The 18,839-nt window shown below is 39.6% G+C and overlaps 1 protein-coding gene across 2 annotated transcripts in view; it reads left to right on the top strand.

Moving 5' to 3' along the window:
- Positions 1 to 18,839, top strand: part of LOC124133063 (plexin A3-like) — a 223,721-nt gene that overhangs the window by 30,293 nt on the left and 174,589 nt on the right. The window lies entirely within an intron of this gene.

Here is an 18,839-nt window from a genome sequence, read left to right on the forward strand (position 1 = left end):
TCTCTCTCTCTCACTCTCTGACGACACTTAATCCAGTTTAAATTATTTTTCATATTGTAATGAAATATTCACAAGTTTAACCTAGTTCAGATATAGCAGATTAGTCTATTGTAAACGCTCATGCTTTTTAGATCATTAAGTAATAATGACATCTTGCACAATTGTGTTCATATCTGATCTCCTTGTACCTGCCCTTCATTTAAGAAATCTATCCCATGTGTTAAGGTTTGCTGATCTTGCTTTAGACCTTAGGGCCCCTGATATAGGGTTATGTATGAGGTTAAATAAAAATAATTCCATAAGAGAACCTTTGAGATATTAAGGACCCCTCAAGTCACTTAATTTCCTAGATGTGAGAACAGGAAGAGTTCAGGCTGATAGAGCTGAGAAGGGATAAGACTGGAATGGGGTGAATGTTTTATTGAATAAATGCTGTGGGGGTCTGTTTGAGAGACTGATCTTGCCTGTTAAGAGTTGTGTGTTATTTGTAGTCTGTGTAGCCGTCAGACTGATTTTGTAGTTTTACTCCACTTTTTGCAACATTGCCGCAATAACATAGAAGGTGACAAACAGATCGAATGAGAGGATATGAACCCTGACACTCATCATGACAAGCAAACACTTAAACCTGTAGACTACCCCGCCACCTCCAACCAACTATTAGCTAATCTGTAAGAATTGCCCATTTCAAATTGATGTCCAATGGCATTCCCAATTTTGACTTTCCTTTGCATGTGTTTGTGATGGTGGCTCCAGTGGGGCAGGGTACAATCACCTTTTCACAAACCCCTGGTATCATCACTGTTAGATAGTGATTCATAAACACATGCTCATGATATATTCAGAATTATGCAGTCGACCCTGCTTTTTTTTATATGGAAAAGGCTTTTTCACCTTTTTTTTTAAGATGTGCAGGAAATTGCTATTAATTTTGTGTTTTTATTTTTAGAAAATGACCATAAAAGTATGTTTAATAGCAAACAGTTACATTTGGCCACAGAAAAGAAGAAACATACATTGCCAGTCGTAAACTCCAGTGTGCTTGTTTTGGGTTAATGTTTACTGTGTCATAAAAAGAGCTGAACGGATGTACAAGACCATCTCTCCTAAACTGTCTGATTTAGACCGTTGAGTGTGTGGGAGACCATCTGGTACATCAGTTAGGAAGCCATTTTCTCCCTGTCATGGAGAAACCAACATATGTACGACATACATGTATGTAGAAGGAAGGGAGGATGTACCAGGGTGGTCCACGAGATAGCACGCTCTTACTGCTGTACATCACTGCAGTGCCATTCCTGTCACCTATACAGCGAGAAATATGTCAAGCACATCCATTCTTTATTGTCTTGTACCGAACGTCCATGTTTCTGTAGGAAATATCATTGATCCCTTTTAATAGATGGCTACGATACCACTATCTGGTGAAATGTTAGCACACGTACACTGATGTTGCTCCTGATGGTCAAATGTACTGTTGTTGATTTGTTTGTTTGTTTGTTTGTGGTTTAACGCCACGGTCAGCAATATTCCAGCTATATGATGGCAGTCTGTAAATAATCAATATTGGTTGCTGAAGACCAATTCTAACCTGGATATCCACGGGGAGAAAAGTATTGGTTGCTAAAGACCAATTCTAACCTGGATCTCCAGTGGGAGAAAACCATAAGTTGCTGAAGACCAATTCTAACCTGGATCTCCAGGGGGAGAAAAGTATTGGTTGCTGAAGACCAATTCTAACCTGGATCTCCAGGGGGAGAAAAGTATTGGTTGCTGAAGACTAATTCTAACCTGGATCTCCAGTGGGAGAAAACCATTGGTTGCTAAAGACCAATTCTAACCTGGATCTCCAGTGGGAGAAAACCATTGGTTGCTAAAGACCAATTCTAACTGGATCTCCAGGGGGAGAAAACCATTGGTTGCTAAAGACCAATTCTAACCTGGATCTCCACGGGGAGAAAAGTATTAGTTGCTGAAGACCAATTCTAACCTGGATCTCCAGGGGGAGAAAAGCATTGGTTGCTGAAGACCAATTCTAACCTGGATCTCCACGGGGAGAAAAGTATTGGTTGCTGAAGACCAATTCTAACCTGGATCTCCAGGGGGAGAAAAGCATTGGTTGCTGAAGACCAATTCTAACCTGGATCTCCACGAGGAGAAAAGCATTGGTTGCTGAAAACCAATTCTAACCTGGATCTCCAGGGGGAGAAAAGCATTGGTTGTTGAAGACCAATTCTAACCTGGATCTCCACGAGGAGAAAAGCATTGGTTGCTGAAAACCAATTCTAACCTGGATCTCCAGGGGGAGAAAAGCATTGGTTGTTGAAGACCAATTCTAACCTGGATCTTTGGCCAATTCTAACCAGGATCTTCATTTGGGAGGAAAGCAAGGGTTGCTGAAGACCAATTCTAACCAAGGTCTTCATGAGTTCACATGCACTGAATCATATGCATGATGCAAAGATACTGAGAAAGATGAAAGGGAAATCAAAATAACCATCATCTAAGAACAGTTCTAAATGACATCATTAGGTACCTGATGTTGGTTTTTGTATTGCAATATGAGTAGTTCACTTTGTAAACAAAAACAAATGTATTTGATCAGAACAATTCGTTTTTAAGATTGACATTTCATGTGGAAATAGGTTGTGCTTATTTTTTCCTTGATGTACATATAGCGTGATGCAATTTTTGCTGGGATTGCATTACTATAATTAATCCCAAAGCCAGTGATTGTTTCCCAGTGTAGACCGAGAGTCTAACTCTGACATATGTTTTTGGGATGAATATATATATTTCAAAGGATGATATTTAGCTTCTCCTGCATTATCATTAATTTCGATATTTCGGAATATTATATATGTGCCGTACATGATTTAGGAGGTAAACTAGTGTTCCAAATTTGAGTTGGTTTAACTGTAGATTAAATACCTCTTATTATTATTTGGAACCGAGCACTTCAGCATGAGATTTCAAATGTGTGACTAAGCATCACCGATATTCGATTACGAGTGTATACAATTCCAATGAGTTATTAGCAGCAAGTGTTGCAGCATCGATGCCTGGGTTATCACCGATTGTTTCATACGCAAGTTTTTGTATGAAAAAGTATGTTAGTTTCTGAGTATCAATTGGAATTAGATAACTGATTTGGAGCAATGAGAATCAAGCATTCTTCAGTGTCACGGCAGAATACCAATTGTGACATAGTTTCAATACAAGCCAGGGCCTGAATTTTCTTGTCATTAAATTTCTCTCTTGATGTGGGATTAAATAAATCTGTAGCACTGCTTCCAGTTTCAGCATATATCATTTAACCTGGAAAATATAACTCTGTACTTTATGTTGTTGATATAAAATAGGTCATTTTACAAAATTGATTTTTCTATTAGTAGACTCATATCTGGAAACTCTCTCACTGAGGACAAAATCGAGAGTGATCACAGTATATGACATCACTGTCAAGATCACATTTGCGTAATTTACCATACCAAACATAGTAGAAGGTAAAATATGTTAGATTGCGTATCGCCTGGAGAAAGGAAGGACAGTAGTTTAATCCCTGGCCGCATCATACCAAAAGACATTAAAAGATGGAACTTGTTGTTATCCTGCCTGGCGCTTGGCATTTAGGGGATAACAAAATATATCAGCTTGGACACTGCAGCCAGTACAAGAAAACCAGGGCATACTCATTATGAAAAAATCACTTTTCTTTTTGTAGGGTCTGTGAAGCAATTTTATAATTTATTGCCAGAAGGATTTGCAGGATTGTCCGAAAGATGGAATAGTGATCATATAACTACTTGCAATTAAAGCAAAGTAGGTTACAAAAAGTAGTTATTAATTAGCTTTACTAATTTTTGTCCAAAATTAATTGGTTATTTTGTTTTTTGTTTTTTTGTTTTTTATGTGTGTGTTTGTTTTTGTTGAGAGTAGGAGTGATCCTGTTCATGAATAGATGACTATATTCAGCTCCAAATTCTACTTCTGTAATTTAATTGCCTAACAACTGGTTGGACCGGAAAAAACTCTCCACTAATGCTAGGAAAGGAAGAGAACTCAGAGCTGCATTAATATCTAAATAATGTGCATTTCCATTAGATGACATATTAACATCAGACAAGACAAAATATCCAGATATGTTATCCTAAAAAAATTATCTCTGCAGTTAGATTCTCCTTTACAAAAGTAAATTATCTTTTTAAGAAATAGAAGATAACCTTATCTTTGAATTGGAGGGACCCAAGACATCATTAAAATGCTTTTGAGAGATTTCACAGTTTAATGTCAAGTTTGTGATACATTGTTGTATGTGTATACAGTAAGGTTTATAACGCTTATAACGAACTGTAGATATAACAAACTTATTTTTTGGTCACAGCCATTTGCTGTATATACACTGTATATATACTTTTATCGAACTATGGTTTCACTGTGTTGTCATCATGTGTATCCACCAAGCTGGAAATAAGGATGAAGGATTTATACCAGTGTAAGTGATTTCTGCCAGGTAATATGATATGGAGTCCCATTATATATCTACAAATAGATTGGTATCCAATTCATTTTGTGTTACCGGAGTCATGCATTTCAGTTGATCTAAGACTATGATAGAACACACAAGCACGACATCTCCAATATCGCCGCTGTGAACTAAGATGCTCATGATAAACTTGCAACTTGACATCAATAACATGATTTGGTTTCTGGTTTGTTTAGAAAGCAGAAAGGTTTACCTTTTTAAAAATAATTTTATTTCATAATGAAAAAAGTCCATAAGTTTACCACAACTTTTAAACAGTTAAGCCATGCTTCAAAGGTAATGTGAAATAAATCTGTAATTTTCTGTTCATTTAAGCAATAATTGAAACGTTTCTCGACATAGACTTTGGTGAAATACCTGGACCCCATTTACGGCCCGTCATTCAACGCTTGTGCAGCGAAAGTTAAAAGCTACATTAAAATGTCACAATGATGAAATAAGGATGGCATTAAATTGCAAATAAGCGGACAAAAAGGCTTGTTCGATGGTGTAGAAACATACTCCCACTGTACACTTGGCTAACCTTTCCTGACATAGTGTCTGCTTTATCTAGCCTCGCACCAGCCATGCAACATTGACATTTGTAGTTTAGCATTTGATTGCAAAGATTGTCCTGTTAATCCCCATTTAAAAACTTTATCATGGCCGTTTATCTGGAGGCTGGGGCTAGGCCACTATTGTTCAAGCACTATCTGCATCAGCAAACACCACTTTGTGCAGTCATGGTGGGAGAATCGATAGCATGTAGGACATTCGCTTGTGGTGAAAACTGTTTTTTCGCATGGCATGTTGCATTTTGTAGATGGTAATGGGTGCTGATGGTGCCTCCGTCGGATAGGTCACACGACCTTGTGAGGTCATGGAGGTCATAGCTGGAGGGACAGTTTTTATCTCATCGAGGACAGGTGCACAGCGAGGTGGAGTAGCTTGGAGGGACTGTTGTTGGATCAGCTAGTTGGTGTGACTTGGACCATTATGTCAGATGGTCATACTGATCAGATGCACTGAGCATGGCTAGTCTGCTGTCTGCAGTGGGTGAAGTGAGCAGCACTGAGCAGGGCTAATCTGCTGTCTGCAGTGAGTGAAGTGAGCAGCACTGAGCATGGCTAATCTGCTGTCTGCAGTGGGTGAAGTAAGCAGCACTGAGCATGGTGGGTCTGTGAAGTAAGCAGCACTGAGCATGGCGAGCCTGTGAAGTAAGCAGCATTGAGCAGGGCTAGTCTGTGAAGTAAGCAGCACTGAGCATGGCTAGTCTGTGAAGTAAGCAGCAATAAGCATGGTGGGTCTGTGAAGGGAGCAGGGCTAGTCTGTGAAGTAAGCACCACTGAGCATGGCTAGTCTGTGAAGTAAGCAGCACTGAGCAAGGTTGGTCTGTGAAGTAAGCAGCACTGAGCATGGCGGGTTTGTAAAGTAAGCAGCACTGAGCATGGCGGGTCTGTGGAGTAGCAGCACTGAGCATGATGGGTCTGTGAAGTAAGCAGCACTGAGCATGGCGGGTCTGTGAAGTAAGCAGCACTGAGCATGAGTCTAAATGGATGAAGGATGTCATCTGTGGTTGGTGAAAGAAGGAGAGTTGAACATAGATGAAAACAGACTTGGGCTGGCTGCCCTGTTGTGTGATCATACCCATCATCTCTGTCTCAGTTTCGTCATGTCATCATCTGGGTCTCACATATTCTCTGAGCGGTTATGTCACTCACTGCTGCAATGATCAACAACCACTCTCACTCCGCAAATATTCACTCACGCATCATGTTATATCTCTTCAAAATCTCTTCAAACAGTCTCAACATTCACATTTACTTTGAATAATTGAACGTATGTTACCAGTAGACATTAGTGGCGCTCCAATAAATTGATTTAGCCAATGTCTAGTCAGTCTGATGAATTAATCGATATGGGTTGCATATGATCGATGTTCCAGGGTATATGAATATTGTAAGATATCAACGCTCTAGTTGTCTCTAGTTACCACAACATTTGATACTGTTAAGAATACTTTAAACAGATCTACAGGAAAGGATCATCATATTTTGAGTGATTATTAATCACTATAACCTTATAGATATCTCGTGAACAGCTCCATTTAATCATGTTTCACTTGTCATGTAAAACTCCTATTCTGCATGCAATAATTGCCAGTTTATCGTGCATCAAACATTTATTTTGCTCAAAAAGAACCATGTCATCACTTTCTGAATACCTATAGCCACTACATAATCCTGGACTGCCGATAATTTTCAAACCGTGGAGTATTAATTCATGTTATTATATTCACATTGGGTATTTGATGGCCCTCTTTGGGAAAACAAAATGTTTACTCCCTTGGTTTCAGTCTATTGTCGGGGGTAGCCCAGTGGTTAAAGCGTTGGCCCGTCACGCTGAAGGCCCGGGTTCGATTCCCCAAATGGGTACAATGTGTGTCCCCTGCCGTGATATTACTGGAATATTGCAAAAAGCGGCATAAAACCATTCTCACCCAAAAGACTGAGAGTGAGTGAGTATTTTTAAACCAGGAGACATTTTGGAGTGCTGTTCAGGTGACATCTAATTTTCTTCACAACAGTAAAGGTTTAAATAAATACGCGAGATGTATCTCTTTTGGTCCATGTCCACTGCGGTAGAGTTTATGAGTAGGTGATGCCTACATTTGATCAGTAATAATAATAATAAGTGCATTTTTAATCCATTCACCAAGTGGATGCTCATAGCGTTACACTATAATAACCCCGGTCAATGGATCAGTGATCACTCGATTTTCATTCTCATCTCCCTGGGGAGTATACAACAAAGTAATACACACTCGTGTGTTATATGCACCCTTAATTATGGGCAATTAAATTCTGGAAAAATATATTTGGTGTATATAAACATTTAAGGGTGTCAGCATAAACTACGATATTTACAATCTTTCAACTTTTTTTTTCACCAAAATTATATTCTAATAAGAGCCCCCATTTCTAATTTTGAGAGCACCCTTGGCGCATATTACGTAGAATACGGTAATTGTGATTTATGGTGTATTTTTTACACTATGCATGCATCTTATATGGAGATCTGATTACCTGGTGGAAACATAGCTGCTGACTGTCATGACTCATACAAGACAGTCCATGACAATCCATGACACCCACAAACATGCTTCCCTGACAGCTGGGTGACATTGTTGGATGAGAGAAGACATGTTGAATATCGGAGAATCTTTTATTGAGAATGGAAATTTTCATTGGCAAGTTAATGAGCCGACAAAGATCGTAATTTAATTTGGCAAGCTATTGAATATTCATACCCTTAATGGAAGGTTCATTGTCATCAACATTGTTTATTGTACGATGTATATTGGTTCAATGGAACCTGATGGACGTGAAAGGCCAAAGAAAATTGATTATAATGAAATTATTCTCTGTAAAGGTTTTGGGGGTTTTTGTTTAAGGGGCCAGAATGTATTTTGATATTAAGGTATTGGAGAGGCAAATGGTTTATGTTGCTAAAATAATGGTAATAAAAAATAATTTATAATAATGAATGAATTTTTTTTCATAAGAATATGGATAAAAAAACCCATGATGATTCGGGTTACGACATTCACAAAGTAGACACAATTTATGGATAACAACTTCTTTATTTACTGTAAAGGCGACGTTTCGGTATAGATCCCTACACCGTTGTCTAGCAGGGCCTTGTTATCTATAAACTGTGTCTACTTTGTCCTCCGTCAAATAATGCCTTTAAGCAGTTCGTTATGAAAGATATTTAAAAAGTTTCACCAAAAGTAGAAAATTTAAAGGCAATGTTTAGTTCTCACTTGTGTCTGCATACACCTGAAGGTATGCAACTCAGAAGAAGTTAAAGAAACCCAGTTCTTTCATATCACTGTTGTTAATCCGTCATGCCTGGACATAAACTACTCAAAAAAAAGTTAAGGACCACTCAATTCATTCATATGACATGTTTTGGCATGACAGGTTAACGATAGTCATATGAAAGAATCGAGTGGTCCTTATCAACTTTGGAGTCTTTTATGGTGTATTTTTATTGTCTTTTTAGAATGGAACACTTGTTACGTGTCGAGGCTTAGCTTTAGCTTCTTCACATATACAGATAATACAATATTTAATTTTTGGGGTGAGTTATGGGATCAACAATTTCTTTTTATGGATGAGGTTACTTTTTTCTGTCAGCTTCACTGTAGCTTGGGTGAGGTCAGGTGAATGTCAGGTGACATGGTTCTAGTTCAGGGTTGTTGCATGGAAGTGTGTTTGTGTCTGCTTGTACTGGTCTGGAGAAGGTCAGATTTGTATTGGTAGCTCACTGAGTCGACTAACATCTAGTCTTTGAAGTGAACATATCGAACAGAAAAAAACAGTTGTTAAATTATCTTAATAAAAAGGAGCCTAGAGACTCTCTTCTGAAGAAATCTAGGTTTGCCAAACATTATAGACTTGCATGGGCTGTATTTCATATATTTGTATCAGGGTCTGTAAGACAGACTACTGACTGAGATGTGTTTAACCTGGATACCTGACTGAGACACATACCTACTCCAAGCTGGGAAGTCCTTGTTTTATCCCCTTATTGCAGAGAGCCAGGCAGGGTAACAACAAGTACCATATTTTGGTATGACGAGGTCGGGGATTGAACCACTGACATTAGCGTCTCTGGGTAGACACTCTGTCCTCTAGATCTGTAGCTGCCAATAATTTGATACTTTCAGGACTTCAGAAATTGTAGGGCTTCATGCAGCATGTGTTTCTAGTTCCAGCATGTGCCAGTTTAAGGAGGATATACCTTCTGTCTTATCTAGCTTGTGTCTGTCTTGTAACATGTAGATAGTACGATGAAAATCCGGGGTAGAATAGTTCTTCAGCAATCCATGCTTGTAAAAAGCAACAATGCTTGTCTTAAGAGGCGACGTACAGGATAGGGTAAGCAAGGCTCGCTGACTTGGTTGATGCATGTCATCATATCCCAATAACGGTTAACGCTGCTCATGATGTCTAGTCCAGACTTGATAATTTACAGACCGCCGTCATAAAGCTGGAATATTGCTCAATTCCGGCGTTAATCAACAAGCAAACAAACAAAGATAGTAAAGACAATCTGATGAGGTTGGGGATCGAACCACTGACATTTGGTTCTTCAGGTAGTTGCTCTATCCAGTTGACCTGTAGGATAACTCGAGATACTCTCACGACTTCTGAATTTACCAGGCTGGTTGTCCCTAATTCCAGAGTGTGCCTGTTTAATGAGGATACAGCTTCTGCCCGTCTATCTTCTGTGTGTCTTGTTACACATGTAGATACGTAAAGACAATCTGTTATCTGCCACTTCCAGATATACATGATGCGTGTTGATAACCATGGAAGCAGTCTGCCTTTGTAATAGCTGATTAGTTGAGACTGCTCTTTAGGGAGCCACCAGAGCAGCATGTCAAGACATAGGTTTAATTACAGTCTGCAGATTCATATCTGAATCTGAGTCATGTTGAAAAAGGTCTGTGGTTTCCGGAACGTGTTTCATCAGTTCTACTGGCAGTAGTCAGAAACTATAGAAAATTAAGGGGTAGATGACAAAATGGGGATTGTTTGGTCACAATGCATGTCTTGAGTGCGTATGACCTGGGCCTACAGTGCCTAAGAGGCCGACCATTCTTTGTGGGTTGCGATGGGGGGCCCGAATTTCTTTTGGGCTCCTGTTACAGACAAAAATTGTCTGTTTTGACCAAGTGTCTAGTCAGAGAGCATAGGCGATTCAGAGGGGGGGGGTGGGGGGTCCAAGGGGTCCGGAGTCCCCTTTAGACAACCAAATGAAGTGTGTTGTTGACGATCACAATCCCCCATCCCTCACTGAGACAGGTTTGATATTTTGGACCCCTGCTTTTAAAATATTTTGATCTGCCCTTTGCAGAGGATATATGGCTGTTTTTCGATGGGTACCTGCAATCCCATAGCTGTACCACTATCAGCTTCCTCCAGGTCCGTGAAGATCCAGGGTAGAATAGGTCTTCAGCAACCCATGCTTGCTGGAAAAGCATCTATGCTTGTCGTGAGAGGCAACTAACGGGATTGGGTGGTCAGGCTCACTGACTTGCTTGATGCATGTCATTGTATCCCAATTGAGTGAATCGATGCTCATGATGTCAATCACTGGATTGTCTGGTCCAGACTTGATTATTTACAGACCGCCTTCATATAGCTGGAATATTGACGAGTGTGGCATCAAACAACAAACAAACATATTATTCCATGTTGAGTGGGGTGCTCTCGCTTTTGACCACTGGCTCAGTTGCAGCAGATCTATCATTGCAATCCACCATCACTAGTCCATCTGTACAAACTCCAACTGTCCATGCTTCCATGATACATAATACGTATTGCCAACTGCAACTGAGAATCACAATCCATCGATCCCTCACTCAAGAAAGAACTTGGCCCATTGAACAAATACATTATGATTATTCTGCTACGTCTTTCATTGTTCATGATTAATGGCTTAATATTTTCTGAGAGTTCCTCCTGCAGATAGCGGTGTTCTTCTGACATTCTAGCTAATCCTGCAAATAGTGGCCATTATCTTACAGTTTAGAAACAAACAGACGAGCTTTTTATTCAAACCGATACACGACAAGGCAAATTGTGTATCCCAGCTCATAATAGTGAAGCTGAGATCAATACCTAAACAGCTTGATTCTGCCGTCGTTGATGTTGTTTAATTGTGAGGAGCTGCTGCTGATACAGATCGGATGCCCCGAGGCCGTCATCTTCTAGTTAGGAGTCCACAATGTACATTGTCGTGTAATTGTTCAAGCATATCAACTTTCAGTTCACTTGTATGAAATGTAAAGATTTTGTGACAGAACCTCCTGATGTAATGTATGTGCTCTCTCAGGTTAGATCAACTGTTATTTTTACTGTTCAATAAACTTTTCATTGACACTTTTAGGTGTTTGGCGTAAAGCTTTGATGAATGTTCTGCTCAGTGACGGAGTCGATTTGCCATTTGCTCCGTTTGTCCTTGTGAGTAATAATTTGACACATTTTAAAAGAAAATCAATCATGTGCCTTCATGGTAAAAATTGAACAGTTAAGCTACTGACATCGAATCAAGATCAGGAGGAGGATGCACATCCATGAGGCTGAATGTTTTTACTTTGTTTCAAAATTTAGAGTGAATGCCTGATAAATCGATAATGTTTAGCACTAGTTTTGGATGGAATAATGGTTTGGGTTTGAGTGAACGGCAGAGAGGAGGGTCTGTGACTAATGTGTCTGTTTTGTGGTGATTTCCTCACTGTATAAATAGTGGTTCTTCATCAATAGGTTCTAAAAATAACGGACTGTTAAAGATGGGCTATTAAAGGAGGAGGATGTTCAGTTTCAGCGGCAGGGCCATCTCTGTCAGTGCTCGTCCATAAATATGACGGAGTGGCCTGAAGTCATGGAATAGTGTGCTATATTCTATTGACTAGGTCAATGGGTACTGTATTTGTGACGACCTTCTGATTTGTTTGCCAATGGTTGTAATTCCTGGTTTGTTAGCACCATGCCTGTGTTTGATGGTGCCAAAGAGGTAAATGTCCAAGACCTGCATAAATTCAGATTTTCCTCTCAATTTAAGATGCCATGCCGTGATATTTTTAAATATTTTCAAAGCAATATTAAAACCCTTTCACTTATTCGAGATTTGATTCTTATTGTTGGATAGGTTTGTTGGTACCAGATCTAGTCACTTATCAGGTGAAGTATGTGGTCCTGTGTCCTGTGTACAACCATACTCACTCACTCACTCACTCACCCGTGAAGATCAGGGGTAGAATAGGTCTTCAGCAACCCATGTTTGCCGTAAAAGGCTACTGTTTGTTGTAAGAGGCAGCTAACAGGATCGGGTGGTCAGGCTCGCTGACTGGGTTGATGCATGTCATCATGTCCCTATTGCTTGGATCGATGCTGATGATGTCAATCACTGGATTGTCTGGTCCAGACTTGATTATTTACTGACAGCCGTCGTATATCTGGAATATTGCAGAGGGTGGCGTTAAACAACGAACAAACAAACAAACGAACACTCAATCAATGAATAAGAAATACTGTTCAATTTATCTAAAGACATCCCTCCAGAATGAAATTTAAAAGTTCCATCATCACCAGACAATATGGAGCTGATAGCAAGTCAAGGTATCTGCAACGTTAACTTTGATTACTTTTGAGTACAGTACTAAACCATTTTATACATTCATACTTCATTCAAAAGACATGCTCAATTTTACCATTGCTTTGTATATGATTTTTTGGTGTGTGTTGATGTGTAACACCTGTGCAAGTTTTGTTTTCTATTACATCCAACCGGCAAGTGAACTCCAAGTTGTTGTTTGAACTTTCTGAAACACTGTATCTAACATTGAGCATGTGTATTGTAAAACCCCGATAGGGGAAACTGCTACCACCAGGTTTCAATTACAATAATGACATTATTTGTTTATGTTTTGCTGATTTTATTAGCCGCAGCACAGTCTGCTAGGATATGCTAGGAAAATTAGCTTTCTGGATGTTGATGTTCGCAAAAATAGCTGGCGAGTTTTTGTGCCACGTCACAGGTGTGTGCCCTCCTGACAAGAAACATGACTCGCTTGCAGTCAAAGCAATGGAAAAAGTCAGTCGTAACTTTCTGAACAGCTAGAGAATGGATATTGACCAGGTAAAATATAGTGGACAGGTGCCCTTGCTGCGGCTTGTGCCATGAAATGGGTTGCCATAAGCTTCGTGGGATGAAGAGAGGATCAGATGAAATCCGATTGGTTCGACTAATCTGCAGGTTGTATAAAACAGTTATTCCTCAAGGGAACAGTGGCTTTGAAGTACTTGGCATTGAACTGTCAGTGCTTTTTAAGGTACAGGCTGTCAAGCCCTGTATTTTTGGTCTGTGATATTGATGTTGGGTTTTGCTTGCATGGTTTTGTGGTTAGATTGGTTGATACACTGCGGTTTTGATATAAAGTTCCTATGATGGCTGACATGAACGTGGAGGTTGAATGTGGTTCAGAGATGTGACAGTTCATTTTGGGGATGGGTGACTCAGTCGTCTGGTGATGCATTTCGCTGTTGTGAGTTGTGTCTCTTAGGCGTTCCTAAAACTACGATAATGGGTTTGAATCCCGGTTCACCCTGATTATGTTTATTGATTTGTCAGCACCATAACCAAGCTTGTTTCACCAATGGGATGAGTTAATGTCTAAGACCTGCATCACTTTTAGCTCTCCTAAAAAAATGCCGACAAGCTGATATAACTGAAATACTGTTCAAAGTGATGTCAGACCACTCACTCACTCACTCACTCACTCACTCACTCACTCATTCAGCTGTTATATTACTTACTCACTCAGCTGTTGTATTAGGTAGCTGAATTTCCTTGAATAAGTTGTAAATACCTGACACAATTCCCACTCTCACTCACTCACTCACTCACTCACTCACTCACTCACTCACACACAAGCTGTTCCTTGTATAAGTTGTGAAAATCTGACATAATTCCCACTCACTCACTCACTCACCGAAATACTCTTCAAAATTGATAGACCACACAATTAGTGGACAAGGTGCCAAGTTGAATAAAAAATGTGAAATTATCTCCATGCGAATGTGGATCGATCATCAGTCTGTGGGAAAGAGTACTACAATTTATGTTTGCAAATACAATGTACCAAACCCTGACTGGATTTCTTGTCTCAAATCTAGTGATACACACTCACTCACTGTTCACATCAGGTGGCTGAATGTTCCTGGAATAAGTTGTGAATATCTGACATAATTCCCACTCTAGTGTTTATCTACCAGGGCTGTTCCCACATCTCATCTCTGAACCTTAGCGCCCAAACCAAATTTTTTCACAGACATTGTTATCATACAGAATAAACTCTCCGCCTTAATATACATGTCAGACTTGGCGTTATCCCACACATAACATGATTGTTCCTGTAGCTTAAGTCCTGCTCGCTTGTCTCCCCTTGCCAGATGGCGCATGTGTTGTTATTTTCTGTCTTCTAATCTCTTGCAAAATATTTTCCTGTTTTCAATCCCGTCAAAAATATAGATTCAATTTGTTGTTGTAACGTCACGAGGGGAAGAACGCTGGCAGGGGCCCGCCCTGTGATCTGGTGGGTGTAGAAGGCCTGCAATCCCTGAGCAGGATTCCGCGACTTTGTATTCAATACACAGTGTTTACACGACAGCATCAGGGCCCTATACTGTACACCAGGTTTGGTAATGGAACCAATTAGATTCATAGAAAGTGTTTATTGTAAAAACAAACATGGTGAATCCCCCGAAGCGATGGAGCTATTCACTGATCACCCACTGTTGGTAGCTCTGATCGGGTGAGGCTAACGGGACATTTCAAATGTTATAAAGTCATTTGCTCTTTCTTGGTTTTGAGTTTGATGACTACAAGTGCAGGGAAAATAAAGGGGCATGTGATGTGGAGGATCTGGTTTCAGACCATGTGCATGATGTGCTGGTGGGAAGTCCTGGTGCTTTCTTGGGTAACCCTCTCATAGATTTTTATACACTGTGATGGCAGAGGTGTAATGTGATGGTAGGGAACCAGTGTGACAGTTGGGATCCAGTGTGACAGTAGGGATACAGTGTGACAGTAGGAATCCAGTGTGACAGTTCGGATCCAGTGTGACAGTAGGGATACAGTGTGACAGTAGGAATCCAGTGTGACAGTTCGGATCCAGTGTGACAGTAGGGATCCAGTGTGACAGTTCGGATCCAGAGTGACAGTAGGGATCCAGTGTGACAGTAGGAATCCAGTGTGACAGTTCGGATCCAGAGTGACAGTAGGGATCCAGTGTGACAGTAGGAATCCAGTGTGACAGTAGGGATCCAGTGTGACAGTTCGGATCCAGAGTGACAGTAGGGATCCAGTGTGACAGTAGGGATCCAGTGTGACAGTAGGAATCCAGTGTGACAGTAGGGATCCAGTGTGACAGTTCGGATCCAGAGTGACAGTAGGGATCCAGTGTGACAGTAGGGATCCAGTGTGACAGTAGGGATCCAGTGTGACAGTAGGGATCCAGAGTGACAGTAGGGATCCAGTGTGACAGTAGGGATCCAGTGTGACAGTAGGGATCCAGTGTGACAGTTCGGATCCAGAGTGACAGTAGGGATCCAGTGTGACAGTAGGGATCCAGTGTGACAGTAGGGATCCAGTATGACAGTTCGGATCCAGAGTGACAGTAGGGATCCAGTGTGACAGTAGGGATCCAGTGTGACAGTTTCCCTTCCAGTGTGACAGTTACGAAGTCTACATGGGCATCAGTCTCAATGTTAAAATTATTGTTTACTTTGATCTGCTTAAAAACTTCTGAAGAACTTCATGAATAAGAATTAAGCAAGGTTGGCAAACCATTTTTACTCTGTCATATATGATACTGTCAATATTGCTTTCCATGAATATCTGATGTGCTCTTTCAAAAGGGTTAATTGTCAATTTGAATTTTACTAGCCAGACAAATAGGTCAATCCAAACCCTTTAAGTGAGTGAGTATGGTTTTACACACCTTTAGCAATATTCCAGCAATACCATGGTCAGGGACACAGCAATGGGCTTCACACATTGTACCCATACAGGGAATTGAAACCAGGCCTTCGGTGTGACGAGCAAATGTATTAACCACAAGGCTACCCCACTGCCCCTAACACTTAAAGACATCAGGACATTGGAACCAAGGGCATCTTTAGGGCAACTGTAAGGCTTCTCACACTTTAAAATTGCCATCTAATGATTAGGTTATTAGCAATTATAAAGCTTGTTTTGTAAAAAATATCCATCTCTTGAAAAGAAATCAAATCAAATCTTGAAAACACAAAAAAGAAAATCACTAAAATGAATAAAGGCTGCTGATCATGAACACTTCGTTATATGACATTTTCAGTAACGCTTCATTCAAAATCTAGATTCAGTGATTCCTTTTATGGCAAGTTTGGGATAAGGTTACATATTACACTCATATAATTACATGTTTTTGTCAGATTTAAGATAACCCTTAGAAATGAGTAGATAAATTACAGTTCCATACACTTGAGATGGATAGTGATAAGTTTTCCTGTGGTGTTGCACTGATGATGTTAAGCATGGATTAAAGATTGGAATATTGGACGTCGTCTTCACCTTCCTTTATGTCTGTTCAATTTGAAACCATACCACAGTTGAGAGGCACTTTTCTTGCCATGAAACTGATAACCTCACAAACGTTTGGCTGTCATTATGCCAAATAATAGATTGAAACATGAAGCTGTTGCAAAAAATGTGTCTCATTTCGTGATTTATGGAATAAAACTGCAAAAACGTCTACAAGGCTTTGTCAGATGAAAGCATGTCATGAGATTGAAAACATGTTTTGCGGTTCATCTTTAAGTACTAAAAGCGTCGGTTACTGAAAACTTAGCCAGTGATAATGTTATCCTCACAACTGTTCCTAATGAAAGATAAATTTAGACAATTAAATTACCTGTGATCGTAAGTGTATTGAGTAAAAGGAAGAGTTTCCACAACCATATTGCTTTCTTTGTGATCTATTTCATCTCTGTAATATTTTTGGATAATGGACAAAAACTTTATGCCGTTGCCACTTACAAAGAAAATAAACAATAGGATTTTTTAGACATGTTTAATGTTCTATTGTTGTACACAACTTGTGGAATATCAGTTACCTTGATGTAGAAAGATCTTTTTCGGGAATAATGAAATGTAAAAAAATGAATATATTTCAGTATGTTATTTTTGTCACGATAGATTTGATTGTATGGCCACTATCTTTTGAGTGTTGCTGATGTCGTTTTGTGATACTTACATGATATTCCAATTAATTTGCTCCATCAGAGTGATGAATGAAGAATTGCATTAATTTGTTTTCATAAACATAAAATGACTGAATTTATTTTATGGCAGCTCAAACCATGAGTCATAACGTTATGTCAGTGGCATGATTCTAGCAGTGGGGCATTTTATGGCCAAAGATTAACAAACTGAAAATATTTGATACAAGAGTTGATGAGCAGTTTTATTCATAAAGCTTGTTGAGCTGATGCATGACTCTGACAAGTTGTACAGAATACATTTTTAGGTCAAGCATTCTGCCCTTCTGAACACACTGCTTGAAAACAAGCCCTTAAATTTTGATCAGTATTGCGAAATACATTATACTGATTGGTCTATGACTGGAGGACACATGCAGGTCAGCAGTGCCTGCCCGAGTTATCCTTGTTTGCAACATGAAAATTCATCTTCAATAGAGAAGCATTACGATGATCACTATGAGGGATCTTTCCCCAGAATGATGAGGCTCTATTCCGCAGAATGCTTTGGAATCTGGTCGCTGATCAAACAGCTGAGACACTGCCATTTTGGAAAATGAATGAATTTTTCCTTGACACATGCTCCCAAAAATTAAAGTTGGAAAAGGTGGCATGTGCAGCTTGCTGATTGATGCCTGGTTATCAGAGTGATTAATACGTTCGCATCCCGCGATCCTGCTGCATGGAGTTTCCACTCTTCTGACCATGTTATTCACTTGATTTTCCTGCCTTTATCGGAGTACCCAAATTCATCAAATATGGCATTCCTTAATTTCTTTTTCTCTCAGAATAAGTGGAATGCAAATTTCCTTTTTATTGCCATTTGAATCATAGCTAGACCATGTTTCAATCCTATGGGACCAACATCAAAGCTTCTAAAATCGTCCCAAAATGGTCGTCACTTTATTTGGTCTGCCAGAAAACTAATATGTGAAGAGATTTTTCAAGAAATCCTGTATCATCAGTAATTGTCCTTCGCATATAGAAATTGAAATTATACTTATTTTCTATTGATCTGTATCCTGTAATATTCCAAGATCTTTCCTGTGATTAGAAGCTATATTGAAAGTCTCCAAACTTTATTTCCCCGAGGAGTTAAATTTGTGACCTACTAGTTTCCTAAAGACTACCTATTGTCTGGTAGGGAGTCGGTCTTCTCGTGGGAAAGAAATAACGGGTAATTATTAGTGGTTTATGAAGTCAGAGTACAATATCTTCCCATGGATATTAAAAAAGTGTAAGATAGATATTGCATTCCTTCTCCGTGCCTGGGTACCAGGATCATATTGATGGCAAAAATCAAATATCATTTGAAAGATATCATTGCTTTATTATCGGCAGTTCCTGGCAGAGTTAGCAAAGTTAAACACCCACATGAAAGACATGAAACCTTGCACGACTTAAAGCATCATTAAGAGCAGACACAGACTCATCAATCG

Source organism: Haliotis rufescens, unplaced genomic scaffold (assembly GCF_023055435.1).
Source record: "Haliotis rufescens isolate VD_foot unplaced genomic scaffold, xgHalRufe1.0.p SCAF_23, whole genome shotgun sequence".
NCBI lineage: Eukaryota > Metazoa > Mollusca > Gastropoda > Lepetellida > Haliotidae > Haliotis > Haliotis rufescens.